Here is an 8,507-nt window from a genome sequence, read left to right on the forward strand (position 1 = left end):
CTTACCAGTGAAAGTGAATCTCCACAGAATATTACAGAAGACGAGCAACATGACAAAATGCATGGCTGTGCCAACAAACCCCAAGAGGAATGACGGATGTCTCAGAAATGTAGAGAGCCTCAATGAGTTTCAGGAAAAAACAACAAACAAAATACATAAATGTCCAGGCATGTCAAAGTATTAATCAAAAATTCCAAAAAGGAGCAGTGCCACAACAGCTTATGTGATTGGCTTTATTAAAAGCGGAAATATTTATGAAAAGTAGAATGCATTGAATTAGAGAATTACAAAAACATAGCCTTATGCATAAACATAGTTGGGAAATGCAGAGTAGTGGACTTGTGATTCCTAGCACAAATGTCACCACAATTTCTTATCAAATCAGAAGTGATCACAGGCCTTCCTCAGGACTTCTCTCACAGGATCAGACAGAGTCAACCCCTGGTATGAGCGGGCCGGGCTGAGATAGGGTCTCTCCTACCCCCACTTGCTTCATATGGTTCATGATTCCATTGCCCCCATCTATTTGTTAGAGAGGCTGCCACCCTTCCAGGGCTACCGTGTGCATGTGGTCACTACCTGCAGCTATTGATTACAGCAGAAAGGCATGCCTGCATTTCAAGATTGCATGTAAACTGCCAGTGAAAAAAGCAAAACACACTAAACTCCATTGTATTGAGTTAAATGTAAGGCTAGGGTGCACCCTGGCACTGTGCACACAAATGGTTTCAAGGCACAAATGATGGATTTTGTGGTTTTATTTAGCATACCGGTTATAAGGTTGTTCCTTGGAGAGTGTAGCATAGAATACGGTAGCATAGAACTATATATTTTTGGTAATTTAACAGGTTTTGGTAATTTAGTAAATGACCTGTTATAATGGTCGTTCATGGTAGTGTCCTACTGGATACTACTATGAACACTACTTACTAGCCGCGGCTCCAACACTAGTTCCCGCAGCAGCACCAGTGAAAAGTCCTATCACTGCTCCAACCGCTGCACCAATAGGCCCTGCTACAAGGAACCCTGTAGCGGCTCCCACACCCGCTCCTGTACCCGCCCCGGCACCTAACCCCCCCAAAGTGCCAGCCAACTGGCGCTTGTTTCTCTCCTCCTCTTCCCTTCTCTGCTGATCCATGTCTTTCACGGTCTTCTGTCGGTCACTTTATTGCCCTTTTTATATCTTTCCTTGAAAGCACGTATCACGTGATCCCTTTTAATTTATTATTGAAAATACACGATTAGTTATTAGATGATTCACACTTTATATCTGTTTCAATTATTTTTGTCCAATAATCAGTTTGTGTATATGAGACAAGTGTGTGGTTGGCAGACTCCTCTCCAAATATATTTTGAATTCTTTTCAAGGTTTCTTCCCTGAAATGTCTGAAGCACAATAATTCTTTTATGAAGCCCAAGTGTGAAAAGCACAGCACACTTTCTTATCACTCCAAGGTTCCCTGAGGTCTAGCGCCCAGAAGTCCAAGTGTATTAAGAACTCCAGTCTTCTCTTCAGCCGGGGAAGGCGCTACTTCTCTGCGGTGCGCTCAGTTACCAGCGAGTTGAACTTTAATTTGGTGATTCCAGAGATGGTGTTTCCGAAAGCACTTTTTGCAGTCCCAGTTTACTCTGTTCAAGTCTCTTGTCCTGTTGCCAGCACCTGCAAAGAAAATACTATGTGTTAGAAAGAGGCATGGTCATGAACAAACAAACAATGTTTACACATTTTGAACTTATAATGTGTGTGTGTGTGTGTGTATGAGGCGGAAGACTGCGGACAAAGATTGTGTTTTGAGATGTTTATACATATGAATTACATTACATTAAATTTGGCAGAAAGCTAGACCGTGGTCCAGAATGAGTCCATTTTATAATTTGGTGTAAATCTGTTCACCAGTTTTGGATTTATTAAAGAAAAAAGATTTCGGTGTATCTAGAGACGCAGATCCACTGCAGAGCGTCCATGGAGCCACGGGCCAACAGCAACGCCGTGATTGGCTGACCGCAACCTGAGAGAAAAGTTGCGGTTGACATTTGGTGAATCGGGATATGGTTCACGGGGGGAGGAACATAAAGTAGAAATAGTATATAGAGGGTCAAGATAGAAGTATCCTTATCCCATGGGACTTGTGAAGAGGTCTGTGAGGACCCCTCATGGAGAAGAATTTGTGGGAAATGTTTTTTTGTGCACGTGAGGGTCTGCTGTGCTCAGCATAGCCCCCCGTGAGAATTGGTGGCAGAGCCACAGATCTGGACTCCAATTAAAATAAATACATATACCCACTCACACACCCACTCACTTACACACCCACACAACCACTCACACACCCGCTCAGACACCCACACACAGACACACACACCCAACCACAGACCCACACAGGCACTCACACACCTAGTTGCATGCCCACACAACCACACACACATTCACTCACACACCTGTACAGCCACTCACACACTCATTCAGATGTCGACAACAACCACTCACACAGTTACTCACACACAGTCAAACACCCACTTAAACACCCACACAACCAATCACACACCCATTTCCACATGCAAACAGACCCTCACACACCCACTCAGACACCCAGGTTATAGTTAGAAAATAGCATTAATAAACATGAGAAATTCACTGAAAAAAACAGAGGTTACAGGGATGGTGTAATTGAGAAATACAATGTGAAAAACTTGAGAAATTTACTAAAAAATCAGGGTGCAGTGGCATAGAGTGCAGTTGCGTAGAATGGAAAAGGGCAGAGTAGAGTGGCGTAGAGTTCAGTGGTGGAGAGTGCAGTGTTGCAGAGTAGAGTGGCAGAGTTCAGTGGTGTGGAGTGGAGTAAAGTGGCCTAGATAGCAGTGGCTTAGAGTACAGTGATGCAGAGTACAGTTTCATGGAGTGCAGTTGTTTAAAGTGCATTGGTGTAGAGTGCAGTGGTTAAGAGTAGAGTGGCATAGAGTGGTGCAGGGTGCAGTGGCGTAGAGTAGATTTTTTCAAAGTAGAGTGAAGTGGCATAAAGTGGAGTGGTGCAGGGTAGAGTGCATTTGTGTAGAGTGGCATAGAGTGTAGAGGCTTAGAGTACAGTGGTGTAGAGTGCAGTGGTGCAGAGGAGATTAGAGTGGTTTATAGTGGATTGGCATAGAGTACAGGGGCAGAGAGTTGAGTGTTATAGAGCATTGACGGCGAGGGTTTTGACATAGAGTACAGTGGCATAAAGTGGAGTTGTGCAGAGTAGATTGGTGTGGCCTAGATTGAATAGGTGTAGAGTGCAGCGGCAAAGAGTAGAGTGGTGAAGAGTGCATTGGCATAGAGTGGAGTACAGTGGTATAGGGTGCAGTGGCATAGAGTAAGTTGTTTCAAAATAGAGTGAAGTGGCATAGAGTGGAGTGGTGCAGGGTAGAGTGCATTTGCGTAGAGTGACATAGAATGTAGTGGCTTAGAGTAAAGTGGTGGAGAGTGCAGTGGCATTAGGAGTGCAGTGGTGCAGAGTAGATTCGAGTGGCTTTTAGTGGGTTGGCATACAGTGCAGGGGCATAGAGGTGAGTGTATAGAGCATTGGCTGCAAGAGTTTTGGCATATAGTAGAGTGGCATAGAGTGGAGTTGTGCAGAGTAGATTTGTGTGGCCCAGACTGGATAGGTGTAGAGTACGGCCCGCCTTGGCGGCCCGCGGACCTTGCAGACATCCTACCTGTGTATTAAAAAAAAAAAAAATTAAATAGTGTTAGCAAACACTGCCGGGTGCAACAGCCCGGACTCTGAGACTCTGCTCTGTGGGGGCCGGGGGATTCCAGTGATTGTCAAAGTGGAGATGCAGGGGCCTAAGAGGTGAAATACAACAAAGCTTTATTAACATGTAAATGGTCTTTAAAAGACCTGTGAAGTACTCGGGTGCGGCTGTGTGTGGGTGCTGGGAAGCTGTCTCAGCCCGGGCTGAGGGCTGACACAGACACGGGGTGAGATGACAGAGGGTGACGGAGGGAGACAGAGGGAGAGGGAGGGAGACAGGTTGACAGAGGGAGACAGAGAGAGAGGGAGACAGAAAGGCGCAGTCTGGGGGAGACAGAGGGAGGGAGAGGGAGGGAGGCAGAGGGAGGGAGAGGAAGGGTGACAGAGGGAGGGAGGGAGAGGGAGACAGAGGGAGAGAGACAGAGGGAGGGAGACCGAGGGAGACAGAGGGAGACAGAGGGAGGGAGAGAGACAGGGAGAGATAGAGGGAGGGAGACAGAGAGAGAGACGGAGGGAGGGAGGCAGAGGGAGGGAGGGAGACAGAGGGAGGGAGACAGAGGGAGGGAGATGGAGGGAGGGAGATGGAGAGAGACGGAGGGAGACAGAGGGAGGGAGAGAGACAGGGACAGAGACAGGGAGAGATAGAGGGAGGGAGACAGAGGGAGGGAGATGCAGAGGGAGGGAGATGCGGAGGGAGATGGAGGGAGAGGGAGGGAGACGGAGGGAGAGAGACAGGGAGAGGGAGGGAGAGGGAGGGAGGCGGAGGGAGAGAGACAGAGGGAGGGAGACAGGGAGGGAGACAGGGAGGGAGACAGAGGGAGGGAGATGGAGGGAGGGAGATGGAGGGAGGGAGATGGAGAGAGACAGAGGGAGGGAGGGAGATGGAGGGAGAGGGAGGCAGGGAGAGGGAGGGATGGAGACAGAGGGAGGGAGGGAGACAGAGGGAGGGAGATGGAGGGAGAGGGAGGGAGACAGAGGGAGAGGGAGGCAGGGAGAGGGAGGGATGGAGACAGAGGGAGGGAGGGAGACAGAGGGAGGGAGATGCAGAGGGAGGGAGATGCGGAGGGAGATGGAGGGAGAGGGAGGGAGACGGAGGGAGAGAGACAGGGAGAGGGAGGGAGGCGGAGGGAGAGAGACAGAGGGAGAGAGACAGAGGGAGGGAGACAGGGAGGGAGACAGAGGGAGGGAGATGGAGGGAGGGAGATGGAGGGAGGGAGATGGAGAGAGACAGAGGGAGGGAGGGAGATGGAGGGAGACGGAGGGAGAGGGAGGCAGGGAGAGGGAGGGATGGAGACAGAGGGAGGGAGGGAGACAGAGGTAGGGAGGGAGACAGAGGGAGGGAGATGGAGGGAGAGGGAGGGAGACGGAGGGAGAGAGACAGAGGGAGGGAGACAGGGAGGGAGATGGAGGGTGACCGGGAGGGAGGGAGACAGAGGGAGGGAGAGGGAGACAGGGAGGGAGAGGGAGACAGGGAGGGAGACAGAGGGACAGAGACAGAGGGAGAGGGAGGGAGACAGAGGGAGGGAGAGAGACAGGGAAAGAGACAGGGAGGGAGACAGAGGGAGGGAGACGGAGTCAGGAAGGGAGACAGAGACAGGGAGGGAGATGGAGGCAGGGAGGGAGACGGAGACTGGGAGAGAGACGGAGACTGGGAGGGAGACAGAGGGAGGGAAGGAGACAGAGGGAGGGAGGGAGACAGAGGGAGGAAGGGAGACGGAGGGAGGGAGGGAGACGGAGGGAGGTAGATGAAAGGAGACAGAGGGAGGGAGAGGGAGGGAGGGAGGGCGACAGAGGGAGGAGGGCAACAGAGGGAGAAGGGCGACAGAGGGGGGGCGACAGAGGGGGAGACAGAGAGGGAAACAGAGAGGGAGGAGGGACACAGAGGGAGGGGTGAGACCAAGGGAGGAGGGAGGGCAACGGAGGGAGGGCGACGGAGGGAGGGAGACAGGGAGAGAGACAGGGGGAGAGAGAGAGGGAGGGGGAGAGAGGGAGAGGGAGAGAGAGGGTAGGGGAGGGGGAGGGAGAGGGGGAGGGAGAGGTGAGGGGGAGGGGGAAAGGGAGAGAGAGAGAGAGAGAGAGAGATGTGTGTATGCCGGGTCTGGTGGCTCAGTGGACGAAGGCGTCTGCTGCAGGGATCTGTGTTCAACCTCATGGTCACAATTTTTTTTGCTTTAGCCCCGCCCCTCCCCCTCCCTCTCTGACCCCTCCTCCACCGGTGCGGCCCTCAGCCACAAACCACACTGTAAATTTGGCCCCCAAGAGAAAGTTTGTGAGTACCCATGACCTAGTGTAATCATTTGTTTGATCATATTAAAGTATTTGTTCCCAACACACTTCCAAAATAACAAAAAATGGGTTTCATTTGTGTTCCTAATTCTGATATATTCTGAAATACTTACACAGTTCCTACAAATGTTGTCATGTGCTAGAAAAAAAACCTCTTTCCTACTTCCAGTATCTAGCAAGATTGTCACACGAATCATCTCATTTTAAAGTCAGAGAAAGAAAAGTAAGCAAGCGCTCTCGAAAGGCAGTGTCTGACATTTGACCCCGGTCTTTGAATGCACAGCAAATGGGACTAGATAAGAACAAGATTTAAAGGCCTGTTTACAGAAAGTGAGTTCATCGAACAATACAGAAAACACAGCTTTGGCAATGGGAGGGGCGAACTGAACCTGGACACCCTAAAGCAAATAAAGCCAGCAAATAGAATGCCAGAAAATGTGAGTTACAAACCACAAAGCCAATGGAAATCAAGGGGCGGAATGTATTCCAAGGTCAGTTTTCTGAATGTCCCCAAGATGTCTTTAACAAGCCAGACAGCTGTGCTATATGGTAGGCGGCAACCGAGAAAGCAGGCATCATAAAGCCAGGTTCGAAAACCAGGCAGCATAGCAGGGCTGGCCCGGCTTGCCTAAAATTCCACCCCGTAAAAAGTGGCTTTAAAAATCTTTTACGAATGTTGGAATAAAAAGGAAAAACCAAAAGTACATGGCGTCTTGAACGAGGCAACCATCCCAGTGACAGAGTATGGATTTTCTGTTGTCCAGCCATTTGGCACAGCAGCAAAGGGTGAATTAAATGAAACCTAAAACAGAAGGCGCTGGGGGGTTGACAATCCCAAATTAATTTGGGTTCCAGAAAGGGGGTGGTTAGGAGCAAGACATAGGATCTTACAGAGGGCATAGAGAGCGCTCTAGTGTCCCTTTAACCGGACCTGGATAAAAGGATTATTTATTGAGACAATGTCACCCTTGACCGTGGTTTCGGGGCGGAAGAACAAACCAGGGCGAACTAATTTAAAATAACAATCCCTGACACAGGCGGGCAACTAGAGCCACATTTCGGGGGGGGGGGGGGGGGCTGAAAAAGATTTCAGGGGGGCTAAGTCTTCCAGCCATAGGCAGAGTGGCTGTAAGAAGGGGTGGAAACGCAACAAAAGCCTCATTAACGGGTAAATGGTATTTTAAAGACCTGTGAAGTACTCGGGTCCGTCTGCAATTAGACGGACGCCAGCCCGCGAGGCTGTCTCAGCCGGGCTGACCCACATGAGGGGGGGGGGGGGGGGGGGCTGAAGCCCGGTGAACCCAATGGGTGTTGCGCGCCTGCCCTGACATATCCGAGCCACGAACTGTCTTTAGCACTCAGAGTCACAATATAAAGTAAACAAGCCGCGCAAAAAGCCCACCTCTTAGGAGAAGAGAGAAACCGAGTATACTCCATAAAGGGGGGAGAAGAAGAGGGGGTGGGGTACCCACGTAGTGACAGCACCAGTCCAGTAATCGATAATGTAGAACTTTAGCGCCGAAGGCGAAGCACAGAAGGAGTTTGAGTGAACTGATGAATTCATATCAATGAAAGTAAAGTAACATACTAAAAGGGACATGGGAGGAAGGTGGGGACAAAGGGAATCCGAGGAAGGACCTCTCCTAGATGTAACACAGAGCGCTATAGATATTAGACAGGAAGAAGGCTGGGACTATATGTCTTTGTTTTTAAATGTCAAGAATAGACAGTGGGGTCTTAAGTTCCAAGACGTCCAAACTTGTGCACTACAGCTCTTTCCACGCCCCGACCCATGGGGCGCCCCGACCCATGGGACGCCCCGACCCATGGGACGCCCCGACCCATGGGACGCCCCGACCCATGGGGCGCCCCTCTGTTCTTCACGAGTTGTGTAGGAGAAGACGTAAAGCGTTTAAGATCAGACAATAAAAGAGATGAAAAGTCAGATAAGCGTCTCCCCCTCCCCTCTGTCGTGAGTCTCAGCCAACAAGACGCTGCATTTTGGGACTTGTAGTTTTGCTCCGAGCATCGTCTCCCAGCCCACGAAGAGATGCTGCAGAGAGCGGCCCGGGTGTGCAAACACAACACTTCAACTCAAAACACGTCAGCCCGCGGGTTGTGAGGTGCCCCCCTTTACTCACGTGCTCCCCACTGGACGCAGGGTCTTCTTTTCCTGTAGCTCAGCTCGAGAGGGGCTTGTGCAGTCAGCCCTCCGCGGTAGCTCCTTCTCCTCTGGTCGTGTCTGTCCCTTCACTCCCTGCCAGCTTTTATAGGCAGGTGCCCGGTCTGTAAATCCACCCACCCCTAAATTAGAACACCCGCACTTCTAGTAAATCACGTGATTAAGCGTCAGTGGGGTTTGTTGTTCAAGTAAATATTGGCATGGGACAGACTACATTCAAACATCCCTCCATAGCATTATATATATATATATTATATATATTTATACATATACACACACACATACATACGTACATATATATATATTTATACACG

At 50.2% G+C, this 8,507-nt stretch overlaps 1 long non-coding RNA gene across 1 annotated transcript; it reads right to left on the reverse strand.

Moving 5' to 3' along the window:
* Nucleotides 1–219: 219 nt before the first annotated feature.
* Nucleotides 220–8,254, reverse strand: LOC146830325 (uncharacterized). Its single transcript, XR_014961416.1, has 2 exons — nucleotides 8,153–8,254; nucleotides 220–1,660 (listed from the first exon to the last, which is right to left on the reverse strand). It is a non-coding gene; the product is annotated as an uncharacterized LOC146830325 (long non-coding RNA).
* Nucleotides 8,255–8,507: the final 253 nt, after the last annotated feature.

Source organism: Triturus cristatus, chromosome 5_1 (genome assembly GCF_964204655.1).
Source record: "Triturus cristatus chromosome 5_1, aTriCri1.1, whole genome shotgun sequence".
Classification (NCBI taxonomy): Eukaryota; Metazoa; Chordata; class Amphibia; order Caudata; family Salamandridae; genus Triturus; species Triturus cristatus.